The sequence below is a fragment of the Ciona robusta genome, chromosome 13 (genome assembly GCF_009617815.1).
Source record: "Ciona robusta chromosome 13, ASM961781v2".
In the NCBI taxonomy this organism is placed as follows: domain Eukaryota; kingdom Metazoa; phylum Chordata; class Ascidiacea; order Phlebobranchia; family Cionidae; genus Ciona; species Ciona robusta.
This window is the reverse complement of record NC_143247.1, coordinates 1581978-1608576: the sequence shown is the minus strand read 5'-3', so window position 1 is coordinate 1608576 and position 26599 is coordinate 1581978. Positions and strand designations below refer to the sequence as shown.

The window sequence follows — 26599 nt, the reverse complement described above, 5'->3', positions numbered from 1 at the left end:
AAAAGAAGTGGCAAACGAAACGGCCCTTACGCAATAAAACAACCAATCAATCAATCAACGAAAAACACAGGAATTTAAGACGAAAATAAACGAAAGAATGCGCCGATGGTAATCACCACGCGCGCTGTATCTCGGCATTGAAATAAAATAAAACTGGCTGTGGTTAACAAAACGGGCTAAAAATAATTTTAACAGTAGAACGAATATATAGATCATTACAGATAGTTCATCGAAACTGTTACGTTTTATAACGGTGGTTTGGTCCGGGACGCTGCTTTAACGGCCAATCGCGGGGCTTGACTGCTGTAGTCTATTAAAAACTACACTGAATATGACTCAAACTATAAAAAAATCTGATTTAATAAAAACTGCATAAAATGAAATGACATTAAAACATACACTAAAATGTTACACTGCATAAACATCAACTAGATGCGGCTTTCACTCAATGATAAAACAGTACGTTCACAATCTATACAACCTTTAGCTAACGCGGTATAACAAGAACTGCCCGATAGACTCAAAACTGGAAGGAGGAAAACCGCAATGAGCGACACATGAAACGCAGCAATTAGACTAACGGCAATAAAGAAGAAAAACGTTAAAACAAGTGCGGGAAACAAGTCGTGCGTGAATAACAGTGATAAGAAGCGCAAAATACCCGGTCTACTAATAGTGATAAAGAAACACAAAAACACAAGTAGTGCAAAGAAACACAAACAAAACGAAACTAACAGACAGTACAACTTTTACGCGGCGTGAATAACCAAACAGTCAAAACAACGTGTTAAGCAATGGCTGTCCAATTTCGTACAAAATGGAATCGTAAAAACATCAGATGAAATAGTGTCGAAAGTAAAGTTGCGGTAATGTTTGTATAAAAGAGTAAATATAAAGTTACAAATGTGATTACTTGTAAGCGGCCATGTTATGTATATAAAATATAACGCCCGTGTTATACAACTGTTGTGGCAACGCCATGCAAAGATAAATACCTATATATTAGGGTGGGGAAATATGGGACACTTTTTCATTCCATTTTCTCGTTCCCTTTTGTAGTAAACAAAAAAAACATTCAAAGAATTATAAAACCGTATCCTTGCGACTCCAATAGACCGTTGTTAATTTTTTAAAACACGATCCGGATGTTTGCGTATTATGAGCTAAAGATGTCCCATCTTTCCTCACCCTACTATACTCATTCATTGATTTATTTTTACCTAACAATGGTCACAACAAAACAACGAGAATAAGTTTTTTTGTTTGTTTTTATTAAGTCAAGAGACATTTTTGATCAATGAAGTTTTCACCTGCATCAACACAACATTAAAATAAAAATTTTACGATGAATGAATGAATGAATGTAACGTATTATATCCTCGCGTGGCCGGAAAACGACAGTCGTTATAACACGGGTGTTCTATTTCATACACCTCGTGCCCGCTTACGAGTTAAGTACGATCAAAGCAAAAAGTTTCAAACGTGCCTCACTAAATGGTATTTCTTATTCAATCCATGCTATTGTTGGTCCTCTGCCAGTTGCTGCATTAATTTTTCCATTTCAGCGTCTACTGCACATATAATAGTTGTTTAAAATCACGTCATGATAAACAATAAACGAATGAATTTAACTTGCTTTCTCCTCACGTGGCCGGAAAACGACAGTCGTTATAACACGGGTGTTCTGTTTCATACACCTCGTGCCAGCTTACGAGTTACCATGTATTCTACTTTGTGGGTGATTTGTATTTTATGTATGGCTGTCAGTTTATACAACCCATTAGTGACCACTGGGTTGGAGCAATTGCCGTTAAGTATCTTGCCCAAGGACACATAAGCCCACAACGGTAGCAGCGACGAGCCTTGAACCCTTTACCTCTAACAGGCGCGCTAACCACTTTGCCACGGCGCGGATTTAACAATAAATGAATGAATATATTTTGGGTTATCCTCGCGTGGCCGGATAACGGCAGTCGTTATAACACGGATGTTCTGTTTCATACACTTCGTGTTAGTTTATGAGTTACACCACGTATGCTACTACTTACATTTTTCTTCCATCTCAGGAGTTATTTGCTGGGATGCCTTGTTCCTGTAGAGAAAAACTTTATTACACATCGTCGTGATATAAGTTTAATATAATATAAGTTTTTATGTATTAAATATGCTTTTCTGGTACCGCTATATGTCAAGAAAAAAAAAACGTATTAGGCACAGCAGCTATTAACACAGACCGGCACCGAGGCCCAGCGGTTAGTTCGTCGTATCTGGCCCATAAGTGGTACAGGTTTGAGGCTCAACGCTGAAACCAATTATGGCGTTTCTGTCTAATGGTATAACTCTTAATGGCAATCGCTAAATTAGATAGAAATCTAAAACCTAAAGCACAACGTATACTTACATACGTGGTAACTCACAAGCTGGCCCGAGGTGTATGAAATAAAACACCTTTGTTATACCGACAATGTTCTATAATAAGTTACATTTATTCTTTAACGCATATAGTGGAGTGGGGAAAGACGGGACACCTTTAGCACATAATATCCAAATTTCCTGATCGTGTTTTAAACAATTAACAACGGTCTATGGGAGTCGTGAGGATACGGTTTTATATTCTTTAAATTTTCTTTCGTTTACTACCGAAATGGAACGAGCAAATAGAAAGAAAATGTGCCCCATCTTCTCCCACCCTACTATAAGGAGTTAAATTTATCCTTTAACGCTTATAAGACTCACTCGTTCCAAGTACGTCGGCGTAAAGCCAGTGTTCCTAGAATTGCTTTAGTCCCCACACGAAGCAAGCTACCCCAACCGGCCGAAACTGTAGTAACTTGAAGAATCACGAACAGAAAAGCGAAGGCTATTTTTCGATCCATTTCGTTGAGATTTGTCCAGAATGAGTTGATGATTCTGTTGCCGCTGTGGTCGCTTTTATAATCTCAACGCCCGCGATTTCTAGGTATAATTCGCGCCGAGAACTCCTACTGTTTATGGCTTGCGGGAAAATTGGAATATTTAAAAGCAGAGTCGAGCCTTTTAGGCGGTGACGCAATTTTTCTTTCTAATTGAAACTTGTGCAAAAGTTTTTTAAACAAATGCTTCATATTTTCAAGAAAAATTACGTAATACGAAATCGCCTGATTTTTTAATACAGAAAATAGCGGGAATGATATACATCTACGTAGGTGCGGTTCCTGCAGAATGGCACGCCATAAGAACTATAGGGTTACGCCAGAATTGGCCTAATATTCTAAGTAAAATATAGTATAGTACTGTGGGGTAAGATAGGACACCTTTTACACATAATATCCAGATATCTTGATCGTGTTTTAAACAATTAACAACGGTCTATGGGAGTCGTGAGGATAGTTTATCATATTTCTTGGTATGTTCTTTGTTTCCTAGCAAATGGGACGAGAAATAGAACGAAACGGTGCCCCATCTTCCCCCATCCTACTACATGACAAACTAGACAACCCATTAGTGACCACTGGGTCAAATCAATTGCCGTTAAGTGTCTTGCCAAACGACACATACGCCCACAATGGTAGCAGCCAGAATTCTTTATTGATAAAGCAGTTTCATTTAGAAGAAATATTTAAATACTTATTACTTCCCAATAGAGAGCTTCGCTCCATTTAAATAATTTTCAAAACAATTCCTCGTTTAAATGATATGCATTTAGAAATTGTTAAGTTATGTAAATGTACAAACGCCGCCTAATTTAAATTGCGCTTTAGAAATGTTTTCATATATTACACAAAGCAGTAACACTGCAATTCATTTCAAGCTAGAATATAACCATGCAAAACGTCCAAGTTATTTACAGTTCGCAGTAATTGATATTACATAGCAGATTACGTAACCAATTTAGGTTCTGTCTTTATATTTTCTAAACTACTTGGATGGTAATTGTCCTGTCTCTCAATGTGTTGGCTAGATTTCCCAGTTTTGATAGATTCCAATTATGTAGTATACTGTTGGGTAAGATGGGACACCTTTTTAGCACATAATATCCAAATATCCTGATCGTGTTTTAAACAATTAACAACGGTCTATGGAAGTCGTGAGGATACGGTGTTATAATTCGTTAAATGTTCTTTGGTTACTACTAAATGGGATGAGAAAATAGAATGAAACGGTGTCCCATTTTCCCAACCCTACTGTAGAATGTATTATATGCGTTAAATCTCTATCTCTAAGCTGTGTATAGTATTATTTTGAAAAACCGGTGCCGCGACACAGTAGTAGTTCGTATTACTTTTGATGAGAAAATTCTAAAACGAAACTGGACGTTACTATTATTTTAAGCGTATGTTTTTCAAGCAAGACAATTACCGTCGCTTTAACCTATGGTCCCTTATGGGTTGTTTAAATTGTTACCCATACGTGTACACTAATAATCAGACACCAAGTTACGTACATGGTAACTCGTAAGCTGGCACGACGTGTATGAAACAGAACACCCGTGTTATAACAACTGTCGTTGCCGGCCACGCGAAGATAAATAAGTTACATTCATTTAATTTTTAGAATGTATGCAGCTTAAAACTCGTAATGGACCACTGGGTTGGAGTAATGGCTGTTAATTGTCTTGTGAAACGTAATATACGCCCACAGCTATATAAGAACTGTTGTACTACTGCGCGCGTTTAATATTGTGATAAGAATTAGTTTGGCTGTCTTTTTTTGTCGGTATTAAATTACTGCTGTATTGTAACTTGTAACTTCACTTTATCCTCGCGTGGCCGCAAAACGACAGTCGTTAAACACGGGTGTTCTGTTTCATACACCTCGTGTCAGCCTACGAGTTACCATGTATGTTACTTAGTGGGTGATTACTTTTGGGGGAATTTTTTCTGTTTCAATAATTTTGTTTCGCGCGAAGAAAAATGCGATAATACATTTATTTTTGTTTATTGAGTTTACATTTCGATTCGCGCAATAATGGAAAAATCACCTGTATCAAGATAATGTTGAATTAATAAACGCAAAGATACAAATAACATGTTTAAGACCTTACAGCTTAGCCATGCTTTTTTCGACGACTTTACTTTTGGTTTTCTGTTTCAAGGTTGTTGAGTAAACCATCCATTTCAGCGAAATCAACTAAAATATAATTCAATAAGTGGGCTTAAGATGTATTGTAGTGTGGGGGAAGATGGGACACCTTTTAAATTTTATTTTCTTGTCCTATTTGGTAGTGAACAAAAAACATTCGAAGGATTTTAAAACCGTATCCTCACAACTCTCATAGACCGTTGTTAATTGTTTAAAACACGATCGGGATATTTCATATTATGTGCTAAAGGTGTCCCATTTCCCCCAACCTACTGTATGTATATTGCATATAAGAAAATTTACCCATAAAGATCGAACACATTTTACAGTAGAGTCTTTCGGGTAAATAGTACTTACACGGTTTGTCATTTTCGGCAGTGAATTGATCAGAAGTCGTTTTCCTAAATAAAAACAGTTAACCTAATTATGTAATGTAAAAGTTTAGGACCCAGTTTTGTCAAATTGCACTGCATAAAAGACGGTTAGATTTCAACACTAATGTTCTATTTGTTTATCTTGGTGAGGCGCTTCTAGACCGTGGAGACAAAGCCTATACATGCACAGTAATGAATAAATCAAATATAAAATTAGAGTATTCTCCCTTTAAAACAAAATTAAAATTAATGAGCAACTCTGGTCTAAGTGTTATAGAATGTCGTTTATAACTAAGCGTACAATTAAAACCGACAAATAGCATTTATATATAGTAGGGTGAGGAAAACGGGACACCTTTAGCACATAATATCCAAATACCCTGATCGTGTTTTAAACAATTAACAACGGTCTATGGGAGTCGTGAGGGTACGGTTTTACAATCACTTTGAATGTTCTTGTTTCTACCAAATTGGAAGAGAAAATGGAATGAAAAGATGTCCCATCTCCCCCACCCTACTATATATAATACTTACTCGTTCCATGTACGACGTCTATGAACCCACGACTTAAAAAGCAGCTTGAATCCGGCTGCTAAACTAGCAGAAACCGTAGATATGTGGAGAAACACCAAGAACAGTGCAAACACAATCTTTCGATCCATTTCGTTGAGTTTCGTCTCGAGTGTATACGATGATAAATAAACCCTTAGTGCGGTTGCATTTTTATATTTTAATAGCCAGACAATTCCGCTTATCACTAGCAGCGCCAACGTCTGTTTCTGTCTAGCTTAATTAGAATACTCTAATGCGCAGATACGGCTTAAACATAATGTAACTCGCGCATTGGTAATTACCATATTGTATAAGCTTTTTTTATTGGATATTTTGACTGACTCCATGTTAGCTATAAGACTGTATTGTTGTATTTGCGTTCCAGTAAATAATTACTGCATGTATTGTAGGGTGGGGGAAAACGGGACACATTTCAATCTGTTATCGCGTCCATTTGGTATAATGCAAAGAACATTCAAAGAATTATAAAACTGTATCCTCACGACTCCCATAGACCGTTGTTAATTGTTTAAAACACGCCCACGATATTTGGATTATATGTGCTAAGTCTTACATTTTACCCAACTGTACTATATAATAGTTTAATTTTCATTTATGTTAACATTAAAAACTCTCTGTCTAATTTACTAATTACTGGCGCTGGACCGATATGGCAATAGTTTATTTAAATATAGGCTCTAGTTATCAAGAACCTATATGACGCAGAGCATCACATTATGAAGAAACAGAATCAGTTATAATGTAAACTACAAATGACTGCAAGCGTTTAGTATGGTGAGAGAAAATAGGACACCTTTAGCACATTATATCCAAATATTCTGATCGCGTTTTAAACAATTAAAAACGGTCTATGGACGCCGTGAGGATACGGTTTAATAATTCTTTGTATGGTTTTCGTTTACTACCAAATGGGACAAGAAAAAAGTGTCTTATCTTTCCTCGCCCCTATATCACTTATAACTTGTGTAAAGATAGAAGACTAAAATGCGTGACTAATAGCATTACTGCCGCTCAAATGGAAGCCGTGCATAAAGGAGTTAGTTATCATAGAAGATAGCGCAGTAGATGCTACTACAGTACCGGGTAAATACATTATACCGTGTAGAATGCTGTAACATGGGTATATGCTCACTAATGGGTTGTCCGAATTATCAGCCAAACGTAAAAAAATGAAAAAATCCCGAAAAACAATCACCCACAAAGTAACATATAATATGGTAACTCGTATAACCTGGCACGAGGTGCACACCCGTGTTATAGCGACTGTCGTTTTCCAGCCACGCGAGAATAAAGTAAGTTTCAGTTATTCGTATATAGTACGGTGGGGGTCGATGGGTCACCTTTTCGTTCTATTTTTCGCCCCATAATGGTAGTAAACAAAAAAATTCAAAGAATTATAAAATCGTATTATAAAATCAAGACATTTCATTCATTCATGTTTCGAGATATTTCGTCTATGTTTCGAGTTATCTTTGGTAAACTTTCCAAAATCCAAACATTAATGATTGTTTAGCAAACCTTTATAGATGTTTTCCAAATTTTTGTGTTTGCCTCGCAAGGATTACAAATTTGCATTCATTATTTGTAATCTTGGTTTGTGTGTGTATGGATACATGTATTCTCGCATGGCAAGAAATCAGAATTTACATCGTGTAGCACAACTGTGGGACTTCCATAATTTGCCGCTGTAGAAAATGTGGAAAATTACAAAACCTTTAAAAGGGAAGTTAAGATAAGTTCTCCTAGCTTTTATCGTCCATCCGCGAAATATCGACTGTTACAGGAAGCCATTCAAACGTTTTCTATGGACAGCCCAATCACGAAGCATAAAGAAAGTGCTGTTACTGTAGCTGGCGGTTAATAAAGCTGTTATAACCATAATAAACTGACACAGTAAAAAAAAGCCATTTTTATGTAACAGTATTAGCTCCGCAAATAACATAGAGGTTACATGTTCGAGGCTAAATGCGGCAACCGTTGGGAACTGTTTGTCCTGGGCTGTCCAAATTGTCAGTCATATAGCAGGGTGGGGGGAGATGGGACACCTTTAACACATAATATTCAGATATCCTGATCGTGTTTTAAACAATTAACAACGGTCTATGAGAGTTATGAAGACATAGTTTCATATTTCTTTGATTGTTCTTTCTTTACTGCTAAATGGGACGAGAAAATAGAGTTAAAATGTGTCCCATCTTTCCCTATCCTACTGTATATACACTAATTAAAGACTAATTAAAAACACCCCAACAGTCGTGGGTTCATAGACGTCGTACATGGAACGAGTAAGTATTATATATAGTAGGGTAAATTACTGTAAAAGTTACAAAACGTAAGCTGGCACGAGGCGTGTATGAAACCCTCTACCCGTTTCCCCACTACAAGGAGGATAAATAAATTCAGTTTATTTATTTATTACACAATATAACAACAAGCTGTTAAAATCGGTAGCATCATACCTAAATGATACCGGGTTCGAAATTGGTTGCCATCACCATTGCGGGCGTATGTGTTCTTGGACGAGACACTTTTAGCAATAAATAAAACAAACGTCTTAAGATAATTACGGTACCCGTAAAGTTGCATACGTGTAGACGGCGCGAGGTGTGTGGGTTTACGAATGCATTTATTCTTGCATGGCGGGGTAAGTGCAATTTACATTTCACAGCAGTAATTTGAGATCTCCAAAATTCGCGCGTGGAAAAAATCAAACGCTTTTACGGGAAGTTAACAAAACGATTTTTGATCACGTTGCATGAAGAGGGAGCAGATAAATTCTTCTCCTCAACCATTCTCCAGGATGCTGGTTGCAGTGAAACAGGATGTATGCTTGAAAAGATAATAAAATTATGCTCTTATCATTTATCCTCGCAGTAAAGGAACTGTTGTCTTTTTCCGGAAGCAATTAAAACTTTTTCTGCAGAAAGACCAATCACGAAGCATGAAGAAAGTAATTATACTGCAGCTGGCGCATAAAAAAAACTTTTGTACTTATAATAAACTAAAAAAAACAAGCTTTTTCTATAACGGGGGAAAAACAGGCTGTCAGATGAACTGTGTCTCTCTTTAAACAAAATACCTCGGAAGTTATTAACGCGCAGGGAACAGAAAATGTTCATATAAGGCGAGAAATTCAGCATGATACTATTTTTTTTCCGCAGTACCAAAAGCAAGTACGTCGTGTATGAATGTGATTGAATTACTTAACGTCTGTTTCTGCAGATGAACAAGTCGGCGCTTCTTCTCCTGCTTTTCATCGGACTCCTCGTCATCACCGAAACTACTCATGCGTATAACACGTGGTCATGGATTCGTCGTCGTCGCCGCTGGAACGAACAGAAACAAGGTAAGTGCTAGAATAGGATTTTATAAACGGAACGTTCCGGTAACTACTGACTTGCCATGCCCCAATACTATTCCTAACCTAAAAGGACAAATATAGTAGTATTTAAACGATTGAAAAGTATTTTGCCGTAAAATTTTACATCATTTACAATTAGTCCAGTTTATGACATTTTATTCTTTATTGATTTGGTGAAGAAAAAATGACTTCCTAATCGTATTTTATAACCATGTATTTGTTAAATATAACAAACACGGTTAAGGTTAGACGGTCAATATTTTCATTCTCTTTTATCGGCCCAATTGGTATTAAACGAAGCATATTTATAGAATTATAATACCCTCACGACTCTAAATGAGCATTGTGTTAATTGTTAAAACAACGATTGAAAAAATATGATCATTTTGGCTAACGTTACCAATCTTTTCACACAGCAGTACTTATATTTGATTGCATTTTAGTTACAGATGCGGAATTCAAAGAAATAGAAGAAAGCGATGAGAAAATGACATCACTTCTTGAATAAACCAGTCAAAATTGGATGGTTTTAATAAATTGAACAACGGCATAACATGCACTATAATTCATTTCCTATCGACTGCACTTGTTGGTGTTATACTTCAAACGTTAAATGAAAAGATATATTTAGACTTGCAAGGCTGTTAATCGCATATATAAGTCCAGAACCACGACATAATGGTTAACGTGTCTGCCTCTATGCCATAGTTTTCAAGTTTGAGGCCTTTTGCTGCTTCAGTCTGTTATTAAACCTGTTATACCGATAACCATTGTGCCATGGGAAGTTCTTTTACGTAAGCAGAAGTGAAAATTTTCAAACTTTGTATGGGAAGTTAACAAAACGATTTTAGATCACGTTGCATGAAGAGGAAGCAAATGAGTTCTCCTTCCCAACCAGCCGCCAGGATGTTGGCTGCAGTAAAACAGGATGTATAGTAAGGTGGGGAAAGATGGGACACTTTTAGTACATAATATCCAAGCATCCTGATCGTGTTTTAAAAAATTAACAACGGTCTAAGGGAGTCGTGAGGATATGGCTTTATAATTCTTTGTATGTTCTTTGTTTACTACCAAATGGGACAAACAAATTGAATGGAAATGTGGCTCCCATAGACCATTGTTAATTGTTTAAACACGATAAGGATATTTGGTTATTATGCGTCAAAGGTGTCCCATCTTCCCCCGACTTACTATATGTTTGAAAGGATAACAAAACTATGCTCTTATCGTCTATCCTAGCATGGCTTTTGTTTTTACTAAGTGTCAGTTTATTATGGCTATAACAGCTTTATTACCCGCCAGCTACAGTAACAACACTTTCTTTATGCTTCGTGATTGGGCTTTCTACAGAAAACGTTTGAATTGCTTCCTGTAACAGTCGATATTTCGCGGATGGACGATAAAAGCTAGGAGAACTTATCTGCTCTCTCTATAAATCGTAAGTTGGCACGAGGCGTGTATGAAACCCACTACCCGTTTCCCTGCTACAGGATAAAATTAATCCAGTTTATTTATTTATTACACAATATAACAAAAAAATGTTAAAGTCGGTAGCATCATACCCAAATGATACCGGGTTCGAAATTGGTTGCCATCACCATTGCGGGCGTATGTGTTCTTGGACGAGACACTTTTAGCAATAAATAAAACAAACCGTCTCCAAAATTATTACGGTACCCGTAAAGTTGCATACGTGTAGACGGCGCCAGGTGTATGGCTTTGCGAATGCATTTATTCTTGCATGGCGGAGTAAGTACAATTTACATTTTACAGCACTAATTTGAGATCTCCAAAAATCGCGCTGTGGAAAAAATCAAACACTTTTACAGGAAGTTAACAAAACGATTTTTGATCACGTTGCATGAAGAGGGAGCAGATAAATTCTTCTCCTCAACCATTCTCCAGGATGCTGGTTGCAGTGAAACAGGATGTATGTTTGAAAAGATAATAAAATTATGCTCTTATCATTTATCCTCGCAGTAAAGGAACTGTTGTCTTTTTCCGGAAGCAATTAAAACTTTTTTTGCAGAAAGCCCAATCACGAAGCATGAAGAAAGTGATTATGCTGCAGCTGGCGCATAAAAAAAACTTTTGTACTTATAATAAACTAAAAAAACAAGCTTTTTCTATAACGGGGGAAAAACAGGCTGTCAGATGAACTGTATCTCTCTTTAAACAAAATACCTCGGAAGTTATTAACGCGCAGGGAACAGAAAATGTTCATATAAGGCGAGAAATTCAGCATGATACTATTTTTTTCGTAGTACCAAAAGCAAGTACGTCGTGTATGAATGTGATTGAATTACTTAACGTCTGTTTCTGCAGATGAACAAGTCGGCGCTTCTTCTCCTGCTTTTCATCGGACTCCTCGTCATCACTGAAACTACTGATGCGTATAACACGTGGTCATGGATTCGTCGTCGTCGCCGCTGGAACGAACAGAAACAGGGTAAGTGCTAGAATAGGATTTTATAAACGGAACGTTCCGGTAACTACTGACTTGCCATGCCCCAATACTATTACTAACCCAAAAGGACAAATATAGTAGTATGTAAACGATTAAAATGTATTTTCCCAAACATAAACGATTGAAAAGTATTTTGCCGTAAAATTTTACATCATTTACAATTAGTCCAGTTTATGATATTTTATTTTTTATTGATTTGGTGAAGAAAAAATGACTTCCTAATCGTATTTTATAACCATGTATTTGTTAAATATAACAAACACAGTTAAGGTGAGACGGTCAATATTTTCATTCTTTTTTATCGGCCCAATTGGTATTAAACGAAGCATATTTATAGAATTATAATACCCTCACGACTCTAAATGAGCATTGTGTTAATTGTTAAAACAACGATTGAAAAAAATATGATCATTTTTGCTAACGTTACCAATCTTTTCACACAGCAGTACTTATATTTGATTGCATTTTAGTTACAGATGCGGAATTCAAAGAAATAGAAGAAAGCGATGAGAAAATGACATCACTTCTTGAATAAACCAGTCAAAATTGGATGGTTTTAATAAATTGAACAACAGCATAAAATGTACTATAATTCATTTCCTATCAACTGCACTTGTTGGCGTTATATTTCAAACGTTAAATGAAAAGATATATTTAGACTTGCAAGGCTGTTAATCGCATATATAAGTCCAGAACCACGACATAATGGTTAACGTATCTGCCTCTATGCCATAGTTTTCAAGTTTGAGGCCTTTTGCTGCTTCAGTCTGTTATTAAACCTGTTATACCGATAACCATTGTGCCATGGGAAGTTCTTTTACGTAAGCAGAAGTGAAAATTTTCAAACTTTGTATGGGAAGTTAACAAAACGATTTTAGATCACGTTGCATGAAGAGGAAGCAAATGAGTTCTCCTTCCCAACCAGCCGCCAGGATGTTGGCTGCAGTAAAACAGGATGTATAGTAAGGTGGGGAAAGATGGGACACTTTTAGTACATAATATCCAAGCATCCTGATCGTGTTTTAAAAAATTAACAACGGTCTAAGGGAGTCGTGAGGATATGGCTTTATAATTCTTTGTATGTTCTTTGTTTACTACCAAATGGGACAAACAAATTGAATGGAAATGTGGCTCCCATAGACCATTGTTAATTGTTTAAACACGATAAGGATATTTGGTTATTATGCGTCAAAGGTGTCCCATCTTCCCCCGACTTACTATATGTTTGAAAGGATAACAAAACTATGCTCTTATCGTCTATCCTAGCATGGCTTTTGTTTTTACTAAGTGTCAGTTTATTATGGCTATAACAGCTTTATTACCCGCCAGCTACAGTAACAACACTTTCTTTATGCTTCGTGATTGGGCTTTCTACAGAAAACGTTTGAATTGCTTCCTGTAACAGTCGATATTTCGCGGATGGACGATAAAAGCTAGGAGAACTTATCTGCTCTCTCTATAAATCGTAAGTTGGCACGAGGCGTGTATGAAACCCACTACCCGTTTCCCTGCTACAGGATAAAATTAATCCAGTTTATTTATTTATTACACAATATAACAAAAAAATGTTAAAGTCGGTAGCATCATACCCAAATGATACCGGGTTCGAAATTGGTTGCCATCACCATTGCGGGCGTATGTGTTCTTGGACGAGACACTTTTAGCAATAAATAAAACAAACCGTCTCCAAAATTATTACGGTACCCGTAAAGTTGCATACGTGTAGACGGCGCCAGGTGTATGGCTTTGCGAATGCATTTATTCTTGCATGGCGGAGTAAGTACAATTTACATTTTACAGCACTAATTTGAGATCTCCAAAAATCGCGCTGTGGAAAAAATCAAACACTTTTACAGGAAGTTAACAAAACGATTTTTGATCACGTTGCATGAAGAGGGAGCAGATAAATTCTTCTCCTCAACCATTCTCCAGGATGCTGGTTGCAGTGAAACAGGATGTATGTTTGAAAAGATAATAAAATTATGCTCTTATCATTTATCCTCGCAGTAAAGGAACTGTTGTCTTTTTCCGGAAGCAATTAAAACTTTTTTTGCAGAAAGCCCAATCACGAAGCATGAAGAAAGTGATTATGCTGCAGCTGGCGCATAAAAAAAACTTTTGTACTTATAATAAACTAAAAAAACAAGCTTTTTCTATAACGGGGGAAAAACAGGCTGTCAGATGAACTGTATCTCTCTTTAAACAAAATACCTCGGAAGTTATTAACGCGCAGGAAACAGAAAATGTTCATATGAGGGGAGAAATTCAGCATGATACTATTTTTTCCGCAGTACCAAAAGCAAGTACGTCGTGTATGAATGTGATTGAATTACTTAACGTATGTTTCTGCAGATGAACAAGTCGGCGCTTCTTCTCCTGCTTTTCATCGGACTCCTCGTCATCACTGAAACAACTGATGCGTATCACACGTGGTCATGGATTCGTCGTCGTCGCCGCTGGAACGAACAGAAACAAGGTAAGTGCTAGAATAGGATTTTATAAACGGAACGTTCTGGTAACTACTGACTTGCCATGCCCCAATACTATTCCTAACCTAAAAGGACAAATATAGTAGTATTTAAACGATTAAAATGTATTTTCCCAAACATAAACGATTGAAAAGTATTTTGCCGTAAAATTTTACATCATTTACAATTAGTCCAGTTTATGATATTTTATTCTTTATTGATTTGGTGAAGAAAACATGACTTCTTAATCGTGTTTTATAACCATGTATTTGTTAAATATAACAAACACGGTTAAGGTTAGACGGTCAATATTTTCATTCTCTTTTATCGGCCCAATTGGTATTAAACGAAGCATATTTATAGAATTATAATACCCTCACGACTCTAAATGAGCATTATGTTAATTGTTAAAACAACGATTGAAAAAAATATGATCATTTTTGCTAACGTTACCAATCTTTTCACACAGCAGTACTTATATTTGATTGCATTTTAGTTACAGATGCGGAATTCAAAGAAATGGAAGAAAGCGATGAGAAAATGACATCACTTCTTGAATAAACCAGTCAAAATTGGATGGTTTTAATAAATTGAACAACAGCATAAAATGTACTATAATTCATTTCCTATCGACTGCACTTGTTGGCGTTATATTTCAAACGTTAAATGAAAAGATATATTTAGACTTGCAAGGCTGTTAATCGCATATATAAGTCCAGAACCACGACATAATGGTTAACGTGTCTGCCTCTATGCCATAGTTTTCAAGTTTGAGGCCTTTTGCTGCTTCAGTCTGTTATTAAACCTGTTATACCGATAACCATTGTGCCATGGGAAGTTCTTTTACGTAAGCAGAAGTGAAAATTTTCAAACTTTGTATGGGAAGTTAACAAAACGATTTTAGATCACGTTGCATGAAGAGGAAGCAAATGAGTTCTCCTTCCCAACCAGCCGCCAGGATGTTGGCTGCAGTAAAACAGGATGTATAGTAAGGTGGGGAAAGATGGGACACTTTTAGTACATAATATCCAAGCATCCTGATCGTGTTTTAAACAATTAACAACGGTCTAAGGGAGTCGTGAGAATATGGCTTTATAATTCTTTGTATGTTCTTTGTTTACTACCAAATGGGACAAACAAATTGAATGGAAATGTGGCTCCCATAGACCATTGTTAATTGTTTAAACACGATAAGGATATTTGGTTATTATGCGTCAAAGGTGTCCCATCTTCCCCCGACTTACTATATGTTTGAAAGGATAACAAAACTATGCTCTTATCGTCTATCCTAGCATGGCTTTTGTTTTTACTAAGTGTCAGTTTATTATGGCTATAACAGCTTTATTACCCGCCAGCTACAGTAACAACACTTTCTTTATGCTTCGTGATTGGGCTTTCTACAGAAAACGTTTGAATTGCTTCCTGTAACAGTCGATATTTCGCGGATGGACGATAAAAGCTAGGAGAACTTATCTGCTCTCTCTATAAATCGTAAGTTGGCACGAGGCGTGTATGAAACCCACTACCCGTTTCCCTGCTACAGGATAAAATTAATCCAGTTTATTTATTTATTACACAATATAACAACAAGCTGTTAAAATCGGTAGCATCATACCCAAATGATACCGGGTTCGAATTTGGTCGCCATCACCATTGCGGGCGTATGTGTTCTTGGACGAGACACTTTTAGCAATAAATAAAACAAACGTCTTAAGATAATTACGGTACCCGTAAAGTTGCATACGTGTAGACGGCGCGAGGTGTATGGCTTTACAAATGCATTTATTCTTGCATGCCGGGGTAAGTACAATTTACATTTTACAGCACTAATTTGAGATCTCCAAAAATCGCGCTGTGGAAAAAATTAAACACTTTTACGGGAAGTTAACAAAACGATTTTTGATCACGTTGCATGAAGAGGGAGCAGATAAATTCTTCTCCTCAACCTTTCTCCAGGATGCTGGTTGCAGTGAAACAGGATGTATGTTTGAAAAGATAATAAAATTATGCTCTTATCATTTATCCTCGCAGTAAAGGAACTGTTGTCTTTTTTCGGAAGCAATTAAAACTTTTTTTGCAGAAAGCCCAATCACGAAGCATGAAGAAAGTGAATATACTGCAGCTGGCGCATAAAAAAAACTGTTGTACTTATAATAAACTAAAAAAAACAAGCTTTTTCTATAACGGGGGAAAAACAGGCTGTCAGATGAACTGTGTCTCTCTTTAAACAAAATACCTCGGAAGTTATTAACGCGCAGGAAACAGAAAATGTTCATATAAGGCGAGAAATTCAGCATGATACTATTTTTTCCGCAGTACCAAAAGCAAGTACGTCGTGTATGAATGTGATTGAATTACTTAACGTCTGTTTCTGCAGATGAACAAGTCGGCGCTTCTTCTCCTGCTTTTCATCGGACTCCTCGTCATCACCGAAACTACTGATGCGTATCACACGTGGTCATGGATTCGTCGTCGTCGCCGCTGGAACGAACAGAAACAAGGTAAGTGCTAGAATAGGATTTTATAAACGGAACGTTCCGGTAACTACTGACTTGCCATGCCCCAATACTATTCCTAACCTAAAAGGACAAATATAGTAGTATTTAAACGATTGAAAAGTATTTTGCCGTAAAATTTTACATCATTTACAATTAGTCCAGTTTATGATATTTTATTCTTTATTGATTTGGTGAAGAAAAAATGACTTCCTAATCGTATTTTATAACCATGTATTTGTTAAATATAACAAACACAGTTAAGGTGAGACGGTCAATATTTTCATTCTCTTTTATCGGCCCAATTGGTATTAAACGAAGCATATTTATAGAATTATAATATCCTCACGACTCTAAATAAGCATTGTGTTAATTGTTAAAACAACGATTGAAAAAAATATGATCATTTTTGCTAACGTTACCAATCTTTTCACACAGCAGTACTTATATTTGTTTGAATTTTAGTTACAGATGCGGAATTCAATGAAATAGAAGAAAGCGATGAGAAAATGACATCACTTCTTGAATAAACCAGTCAAAATTGGATGGTTTTAATAAATTGAACAACAGCATAAAATGTACTACAATTCATTTCCTATCGGCAGCACTTGTTGGCGTTATATTTCAAACGTTAAATGAAAAGATATATTTAGACTTGCAAAGCTGTTAATCGCATAAGTCCAGAACCACGACATAATGGTTAACGTGTCTGCCTCTATGCCATAGTTTTCAAGTTTGAGGCCTTTTGCTGCTTCAGTCTGTTATTAAACCTGTTATACCGATAACCATTGTGCCATGGAAAGTTCTTTTACGTAAGCAGAAGTGAAAATTTTCAAACTTTGTATGGGAAGTTAACAAAACGATTTTAGATCACGTTGCATGAAGAGGAAGCAAATGAGTTCTCCTTCCCAACCAGCCGCCAGGATGTTGGCTGCAGTAAAACAGGATGTATAGTAAGGTGGGGAAAGATGGGACACTTTTAGTACATAATATCCAAGCATCCTGATCGTGTTTTAAACAATTAACAGCGGTCTAAGGGAGTCGTGAGGATATGGCTTCAAAATTCTTTGTATGTTCTTTGTTTACTACCAAATGGGACAAAAAATTGAATGAAAAGGTGTCCCATCTTCCCCCGACCTACTATATGTTTAAAAGGATAATAAAACTATGCTCTTATCGTCCATCCCAGCATGGCTTTTGTTTTTACTAAGTGTCAGTTTATTATGGCTATAACAGCTTTATTAACCGCCAGCTACAGTAACATCACTTTCTTTATGCTTCGTGGTTGGGCTGTCCATAGAAAACGTTTGAATTGCTTCCTGTAACAGTCGATATTTCGCGGATGGACGATAAAAGCTAGGAGAACTTATCTGCTCTCTCTATAATTCGTAAGCTGGCACGAGGCGTGTATGAAACCCGCTACCCGTTTCCCTGCTACAGGATAAAATTAATCCAGTTTATTTATTTATTACACAATATAACAAAAAAATGTTAAAGTCGGTAGCATCATACCCAAATGATACCGGGTTCGAAATTGGTTGCCATCACCATTGCGGGCGTATGTGTTCTTGGACGAGACACTTTTAGCAATAAATAAAACAAACGTCTCCAGATAATTACGGTACCCGTAAAGTTGCATACGTGTAGACGGCGCGAGGTGTATGGCTTTACGAATGCATTTATTCTTGCATGGCGGGGTAAGTGCAATTTACATTTTACAGCACTATTTTGAGATCTCCAAAAATCGCGCGCGGAAAAAATCAAACGCTTTTACGGGAAGTTAACAAAACGATTTTTGATCACGTTGCATGAAGAGGGAGCAGATAAATTCTTCTCCTCAACCATTCTCCAGGATGCTGGTTGCAGTGAAACAGGATGTATGTTTGAAAAGATAATAAAATTATGCTCTTATCATTTATCCTCGCAGTAAAGGAACTGCTGTCTTTTTCCGGAAGCAATTAAAACTTTTTTTGCAGAAAGCCCAATCACGAAGCATGAAGAAAGTGATTATACTGCAGCTGGCGCATAAAAAAACTGTTGTATTTATAATAAACTAAAAAAAACAAGCTTTTTCTATAACGGGGGAAAAACAGGCTGTCAGATGAACTGTATCTCTCTTTAAACAAAATAACTCGGAAGTTATTAACGCGCAGGAAACAGAAAATGTTCATATAAGGGGAGAAATTCAGCATGATACTATTTTTTCCGCAGTACCAAAAGCAAGTAGGTCGTGTATGAATGTGATTGAATTACTTAACGTCTGTTTCTGCAGATGAACAAGTCGGCGCTTCTTCTCCTGCTTTTCATCGGACTCCTCGTCATCACTGAAACAACTGATGCGTATCACACGTGGTCATGGATTCGTCGTCGTCGCCGCTGGAACGAACAGAAACAGGGTAAGTGCTAGAATAGGATTTTATAAACGGAACGTTCCGGTAACTACTGACTTGCCATGCCCCAATACTATTACTAACCTAAAAGAACCAATATAGTAGTATTTAAACGATTAAAATGTATTTTCCCAAACATAAACGATTGAAATGCATTTTGCCGTAAAATTTTACATCATTTACAATTAGTCCAGTTTATGATATTTTATTCTTTATTGATTTGGTGAAGAAAAAATGACTTCCTAATCGTATTTTATAACCATGTATTTGTTAAATATAACAAACACGGTTAAGGTGAGACGGTCAATATTTTCATTCTCTTTTATCGGCCCAATTGGTATTAAACGAAGCATATTTATAGAATTATAATACCCTCACGACTCTAAATGAGCATTATGTTAATTGTTAAAACAACGATTGAAAAAAATATGATCATTTTTGCTAACGTTACCAATCTTTTCACACAGCAGTACTTATATTTGATTGCATTTTAGTTACAGATGCGGAATTCAAAGAAATAGAAGAAAGCGATGAGAAAATGACATCACTTCTTGAATAAACCAGTCAAAATTGGATGGTTTTAATAAATTGAACAACAGCATAAAATGTACTATAATTCATTTCCTATCGACTGCACTTGTTGGTGTTATACTTCAAACGTTAAATGAAAAGATACATTTAGACTTGCAAGGCTGTTAATCGCATATATAAGTCCAGAACCACGACATAATGGTTAACGTATCTGCCTCTATGCCATAGTTTTCAAGTTTGAGGCCTTTTGCTGCTTCAGTCTGTTATTAAACCTGTTATACCGATAACCATTGTGCCATGGAAAGTTCTTTTACGTAAGCAGAAGTGAAAATTTTAAAACTTTGTATGGGAAGTTAACAAAACGATTTTAGATCACGTTGCATGAAGAGGAAGCAAATGAGTTCTCCTTCCCAACCAACCGCCAGGATGTTGGCTGCAGTAAAACAGAATGTATAGTAGGATGGGGAAAGGGACACTTTTAGTACATAATATCCAAACATCCTGATCGTGTTTTAAACAATTAACAACGGGCTAAGGGATTCGTGAGGATACGGTTTTATAATTCTTTGAATGTTCTTTGTTTACTACCAAATGGGACAAAAAATTGAATGGAAATGTGTCCCATAGACCATTGTTAATTTTTTAAACACGATAAGGATATTTGGTTATTATGCGTCAAAGGTGTCCCATCTTCCCCCGACTTACTATATGTTTGAAAGGATAATAAAACTATGCTCTTGTCGTCCATCCTAGCAGTAAAGAAACTCTCGTTTTAACATAAAAAAGTGTTATTACTGTAGCTGGTAATAAAACTGTTATACTCATAATAAAAAACAAAAGGCAAAAACATAAGGTATTTCTATGGCGGAAAATAAAAAAGTCTAATTGGCTACTAGGTGCTCAACAAGAACATAAATCTGTTCGTCAAATAATAGTTAGTGTTCGGCTATTAGGCAAGAAACTCAAAGAAATATATGATATACTTTAAAGTGCAACGAGATCTTCATATTTTGCTTAAGCCGACAAGATCCATACATAGAAAGTTAACAAGGCGATTTTAAATTACGTTGCATGAAGAGGGGCAGATAAATTCTCCTCCTATAGTTTATCCTCGGGGTAGAGTAACTTACAGAGCTTACGGGAAGCAATTAAAACGTTTTCTGTAGAATTCCCAATCAAAAAGCAATATCAAAAGGTTGTTGGTATAGCAAGAATATGCTGTTCCAACTGTACAAGGGGCTAATACAACCAAACTTATTTCCCACTGGGTGACAACGATGGCTGCTTATATATTACACTATTCTAATATATTCATTATGTGTGCAAGCACCCTTACATTTTCGGTAATATAGCGGAATGTAATATAGTAGGGTGGGGGAAGATGGGACACCTTTTCGTTTAGTTTTTGGTAGTAAACAAAGAACATTCAATGAATTATAAAACCGTATCCTCACGACTTCCACAGACCGTTGTTAATTCTTTAAAACACGATCAGGCTATTTGGATATTATGTATTAAAGGTGTCCCATCTTCCCCCACCCTACTATATAGCCCATAGCAGAATGTTATAGTGCTACGTTCGAGGAACAGCCTTCGGCGAATCGACTAGATGTTTTCTAGGACAAGTGGTACAACAAATACTGGCCAACATCAACATTAAGAAGATGATACTACCTCGTATCAAATAGTTTCCACTATTTTGCGGTTCGTTTTTCGCTTCTGTTCGCGTTTTACTTTCCTTGTTTTGTTCATTTTACTTGCAGTTTCGCCTCATTATTTTATCCGACGCATGCCCATTCGTTATCTCGCTTCCTTTTACACCTAGCTTAGACATTTCTGCTTTCCTCCGTCTGTCCAGAGTGCCTCTCCCGTTCTGTTGTTTTTAATGTTCGTAGATGCAGGTGTTTGTGTTCATTCCATTACTTCGCTGTATTTTCATATATAGTAGGATGAGAAAAGATGGGACACCTTTAGCACAGAATATCTAAATATCCTGATTGGGTTTTAAACAATTAACAATGGTCTATGGGAGTCGTGAAGATACGGTTTCATATTTCTTTGAATTTTCTTTGTTTACTACTAAATAGGACGAGAAAATAGAATGAAAAGGTGTCCCATCTCGCCTCACCTTACTATACTTCTTTTGCAGAGATTGGCGATGCCATTTAGGCGAAATATATTTTTCAAATACCATTAGTGGTTGGACTTGATTTTTGTTGGTTACGTTTTCGTAACACCAGATCATCACTAAAATCATGTTGTTATCTTCCTAAACAACTCCATCATCTTGGCTGCAGAAAAACCAGGATGTTAGAGGAACTCACGGAGTTTACGGGAAGTAATAAACTCCTTGAAGAGATGGTGGAGTTATATAGGAAGCTAACAACACGATTTTAGATCATATTACATGAAGAGAACAGATAAGTTCGCCTCACCAACCAACGTTGGGTTCAAAACAGGATGTTAGATAAATTGGCTTTCTCTTTAAACAAAATGTTTCGGAGGGTCTTATCTTACAAGGAAGAGAAATTTCCTCATATAAAGCAAAGCCTTGAGCATAAAAGTATCCGTTTTCTGGAGTACCAAAGAGAAAAACAGGATGTAAGATAAACTGGCTATCTCTTTAAAGAAAATCTTTCAGGAGGTATTAATTCTCGAAGAAGAGAAATTTCCTCAAATAATGCGAAGAATTTGAGCATGAAAGTATCAGTTTTCTGCAGTACCAAAGTGAGTACGGTATGCATAGATGTTATTTCATCACTTATCGCTTGTTTTTGCAGATGAATAAGTCAGCGCTTTTTGTAATGCTTTTTATTGGACTCCTTGTCCTAACCAAAAATACGAATGCTGCGTTGGGCCGTGGTCGTTTTTTTATTTGCCGTCGAAGATGGGAAGAGTATAACCAAATAAAACAGGGTAAGCTGAATTAGAATAGGATTTTTCTAACTGAATAACCATTTAATTTAACAACTCTTGTTTTGTCACTATATATCTTGACTTTTCTAAATCTTCGCTACCCTAATCGAAGAAAAAAATCAAAAAAGTTATTATTATAATTAAACATAAATGGCTTGTTTGTCTGCTAGGTGTAGCGACCACGCTTATTTTCTTTCAACTAAATGTAAATATGTTTGTAACTGTAAGCGTGTTTCACCAACCATTGTTTTGTCGCTATATCCTGTCTTTTCGTCTAACATATTTCTAAATCTTCGCTCCCGATGATTAGAAAAGATTGTTTTTTTTCACTAAAGACATACCGTCTTAACTACAGTAATATATTTGTTTATGTTTTAGCTAAAGACACTGACTTTAACCTTGAAGAAGTAGACGAGATCTTCTTAGAGTAATCACTACAATTCACTAAAACTCAAAAATCGGAGATTTAATAAACTAAATACCGTGCTTGTTGTTGTTATATTCTAAACTTAAATTATAACTTATTCAATATTACTGAAAAAAGACAGTCAGTGCTATAGAGAAAGACTTCAATATGAAAGGCGTTAAAATGCACAACCGTTTACATACAAGTAGGATGGGGGAAGATGGGACACGTTGCAACTGTATTTTCTCGTCCCATTTAGTGGTAAACAAAGAACAATCAAAGAAATATGAAACTATGTCCTCATGACTCTCATAGACCGTTGTTAATTGTTTAAAACACGATCAGGATATCTGAATATAATGTGCTAAAGGTGTCCCATCTTTCCCCACCCTACTATATATAATGAAAGGGGGAGACGGGACACATTTAGCGAATAATATCCAAATATCTTGACCGTGTTTCAAATATTAACAAAGGTGTATGAGAGTCGTGAGAACACGGTTTTATAAGTCTTCGAATGTTTTTTTGTTTACTACTAAATGGGGCGACAAAATAGAACGAAAAGGTGTCCCATCTTACCCCACTCCTGTAAAAATACCACAAACAAAAAAGTGCAAAAAAAAAACAAATTACGACGGAAATGGATTGAAATGAATAAATGTAACTATACTTTATCCTCGCGTGGCCGGAAAACGACAGTCGTTATAACACGGGTGTTCTGTTTTATACACCCCGTGTCAGTTTATAAGTTACCATGTATTACTTTGTGGGTGATTGTTTTTTCATTTTGTTTATGTGTGACCATTAGTTTGGACCACCCGTTAGTGACCATTGAGTTAGAGCAACTGACCGTTACGTGCCCAACACGAAAAATAATTCGATGAAAAAGATCTATATAGTAGGGTGGTGGAAGATGGGACACCTTTAATACATAATATCCAAATAGCCTGATCGTATTTTAAACAATTAACAACGAACTATGGAAGTCCTAATGATACGGTTTTATAATTCATTGAATGTTCTTTGTTTAGTACCAAATGGAAAGAGAAAACTAAACGAAAAGGTGTCCCATCTTCCCCCACCCTACTATACGTACCAAACAGCAACTACATTAAACTGTGTTAAAACACCCTTAAGCAAACTGACAAACCCGATTGTAACACCTCAGGCACATTATACTTAATTTATGAAATCATCCGATTCATACTTTTGTATGTGAATAGGTTTTTATTAATTCAAATATAGTAGGGTGGGGGAAGATTGGACACCTTTTCATTCTATTTTCTTCTCTCAATTTGGTAGTAAACAAACAAGCGATGAGTGAAGATATAAAATCTATACATAACGTACTCACTTTGGTGCTGCAGAAAACTGATACTTTCATGCTCAAATTCTTCGCATTATTTGAGGAATTTTTACTTTCTTGAGAACTAATACCCTCCGAAATTGTTTATTTAAAGAGAAAGGCAATTTATCCAACATCCTGTTTTGAACCTAACTTTGGTTGGTGAAGCGAACTTAACTGCTCTCTTCATGTAATATGATCTAAAATCGTGTTGTTATCTTCCTATATAGCACTATCATCTCTTCAAGGAGTTTACAACTTCCCGGAAACTCCGTGAGTTCCTCTAACATCCTGTTTTTCTGCACCAAACGTTATTTGGAGACTGGCAAAGGCAGTCTGTACAATCTGGGTGTCTTATTTCATGCACTTCTTGCCCGCTTATAAGGTATATATCAGGGTTTGAGAGACGGGAAACTTTTAGCACGTAATATCCAAAAATCCTGATCGTGTTTTAAACAACAAATAACAACGGTCTATGGGAGTCGTGAGGATACGGTTTTATAACTCTTTGAATGTTCTTTGTTTACTGCCAAATGGACGAGAATAGAAATTAAAAAGTATTCCATCTCCCCCCACCCTACTATATCACGTATGTACCTTTGTGAGTGAATTTCTTTTTATCTTCATTCACTTTACAGTATACCTAACTATTTAGACAAACCTACATTTGCGACAACTGTTTTCTTTAGCAGCGAACTTTAACTGGCTTGTCGAATAAAAGATACATTAATTAATGTAGGACTACACACAATCCAACGATATTTTAAAAAAAGCTCTTTAATTGAAAGCGATAACTCTGTAGTTACTACGCGTATAAACTTGCTTAAAACGCAACTAAAATGTCATAGAGCTTATAAAATAGCTGTAAACAGTAAGACGCCCGAGAACTAACCACGTTGTCGCTTTTCCAAGCAGCTGCAGGCTGGCGCCTCGGTATGCCTGCAGCCACTCGCGTGATGCAAAAGACGGCCATTCAATAATTACGCAAGAAGGAATGTGAATAACTCAAGATGATAAAACACACAAACACCGCCAGTAACGTATTTTGATTATGTTTTTGGATTAAGCTTCTGACAGAAACGTTTTAATTGGTTCCTGAAAACTCTGACAGTTCCTTAAATATCGGTATAAACGATAGAAGCTTTGTGTGCTAAATATGACGAGAAAATAGCATGATTATGCGTCCCATCTTCCCCCACCCTACTATATAGTAATACGAAGGTTATCTAATACAGTTATGCTGGATGTAGTCCCTTTACAGTTGATTGCTTTCGGCGACTGAGCAACCGTGTTCGAGATATTCAAATGAATCTATTACAATTACTTCCCGCCTATTGCCTAGCTTCCTATCTTTACTGCTACAACAATCGACACTTAGATAGCATTGCTGAAGCTCCACAGTTTCAAAACATTCTCTGTCTTTTAACGAATGAACCCCTATAATCTATTGAGTTAAAGATTCGTAGAAACATCGTCTGTAACGGTCACGCATTTTATTCAAAACATTACTTCTTTTTTTGATCAATAAGCGTGTTTTAACGACTGTTGTTTTATCGTTACTACCCGTCTTTTCGCTTTTGTCAACTCTTTTTTCTTCGTTGACCGAAGAGACGAAATAAATTTCATTTTATTTATTCGTGAAAGATCTTTGAAATGGGATGATTTATAAAAGAGAATAAGCCTTCGCATTGAAAGCGAATTGGCGCAGGAAGTCCGCTAAACGGAAATGGGAAGTTGGAGAACCGTTTGTATCTTTATTTAAAAGATACGGAATCTGTTAGAGCCATGGTTGACAGTAGCCTATAGCTTGAATAACGACTATAACAGTGTAATTTATCTGGTGAAACGGAAGACACCGATGATACAACATTGAGAATGAGGTGTAGTCTATGAACAACATGTGTGTCTTGTGTAAAAATATACACATATATTTTGACAGTGAGCATTAAGTGTATAAATACATCATGTGTGTGTCTGGGGTATAAGAAAAAAACATGTTATAACTCAACAGTAAACATGAAATGCACGGATAAATGTTTGTCTGGTGTATAAGAAGACACCCATGTTATAATTCGACAGTGAGCATGAGGTGTATGAATACACAATATATTCTTCTGATGTATAATAAACTCCTGTTATAACCCGACAAACAGCATAAAGAGGGACCTCTGGTCTAGAAACTAGCTTGTTAGACACTGTATAAAACAGACTT

General features: G+C 36.4%; 4 long non-coding RNA genes across 14 annotated transcripts; 2 read left to right on the top strand and 2 right to left on the bottom strand.

The window, feature by feature from the left end:
- Nucleotides 1-1489: 1489 nt before the first annotated feature.
- On the bottom strand, nucleotides 1490-2902 carry LOC149725691 (uncharacterized). The gene is made up of 3 exons (XR_016386400.1): nucleotides 2737-2902; nucleotides 2049-2092; nucleotides 1490-1571 (listed from the first exon to the last, which is right to left on the bottom strand). It is a non-coding gene; the product is annotated as an uncharacterized LOC149725691 (long non-coding RNA).
- A 2001-nt stretch (nucleotides 2903-4903) lies between these two features.
- On the bottom strand, nucleotides 4904-25416 carry LOC149725688 (uncharacterized). Of its 2 annotated transcripts, XR_016386398.1 has the most exons (5): nucleotides 24985-25416; nucleotides 24397-24686; nucleotides 5970-20153; nucleotides 5419-5462; nucleotides 4904-5109 (listed from the first exon to the last, which is right to left on the bottom strand). It is a non-coding gene; the product is annotated as an uncharacterized LOC149725688 (long non-coding RNA). The 2 variants fall into 2 exon arrangements; XR_016386397.1 differs by lacking the exons at nucleotides 24397-24686; nucleotides 24985-25416 and having other exon boundaries at nucleotides 5970-6145.
- On the top strand, nucleotides 11159-19795 carry LOC149725690 (uncharacterized). Of its 10 annotated transcripts, none has more exons than XR_016386394.1 (7): nucleotides 11159-11299; nucleotides 11695-11818; nucleotides 12307-14135; nucleotides 14189-14312; nucleotides 14801-16628; nucleotides 16682-16805; nucleotides 19684-19795. It is a non-coding gene; the product is annotated as an uncharacterized LOC149725690 (long non-coding RNA). The 10 variants fall into 10 exon arrangements; XR_016386390.1 differs by lacking the exon at nucleotides 19684-19795 and adding an exon at nucleotides 17265-17376 and having other exon boundaries at nucleotides 14807-16628; XR_016386392.1 differs by lacking the exon at nucleotides 19684-19795 and adding an exon at nucleotides 17271-17376.
- Nucleotides 21930-23122, top strand: LOC149725689 (uncharacterized). Its single transcript, XR_016386399.1, has 3 exons — nucleotides 21930-22447; nucleotides 22501-22636; nucleotides 23015-23122. It is a non-coding gene; the product is annotated as an uncharacterized LOC149725689 (long non-coding RNA).
- Nucleotides 25417-26599: the final 1183 nt, after the last annotated feature.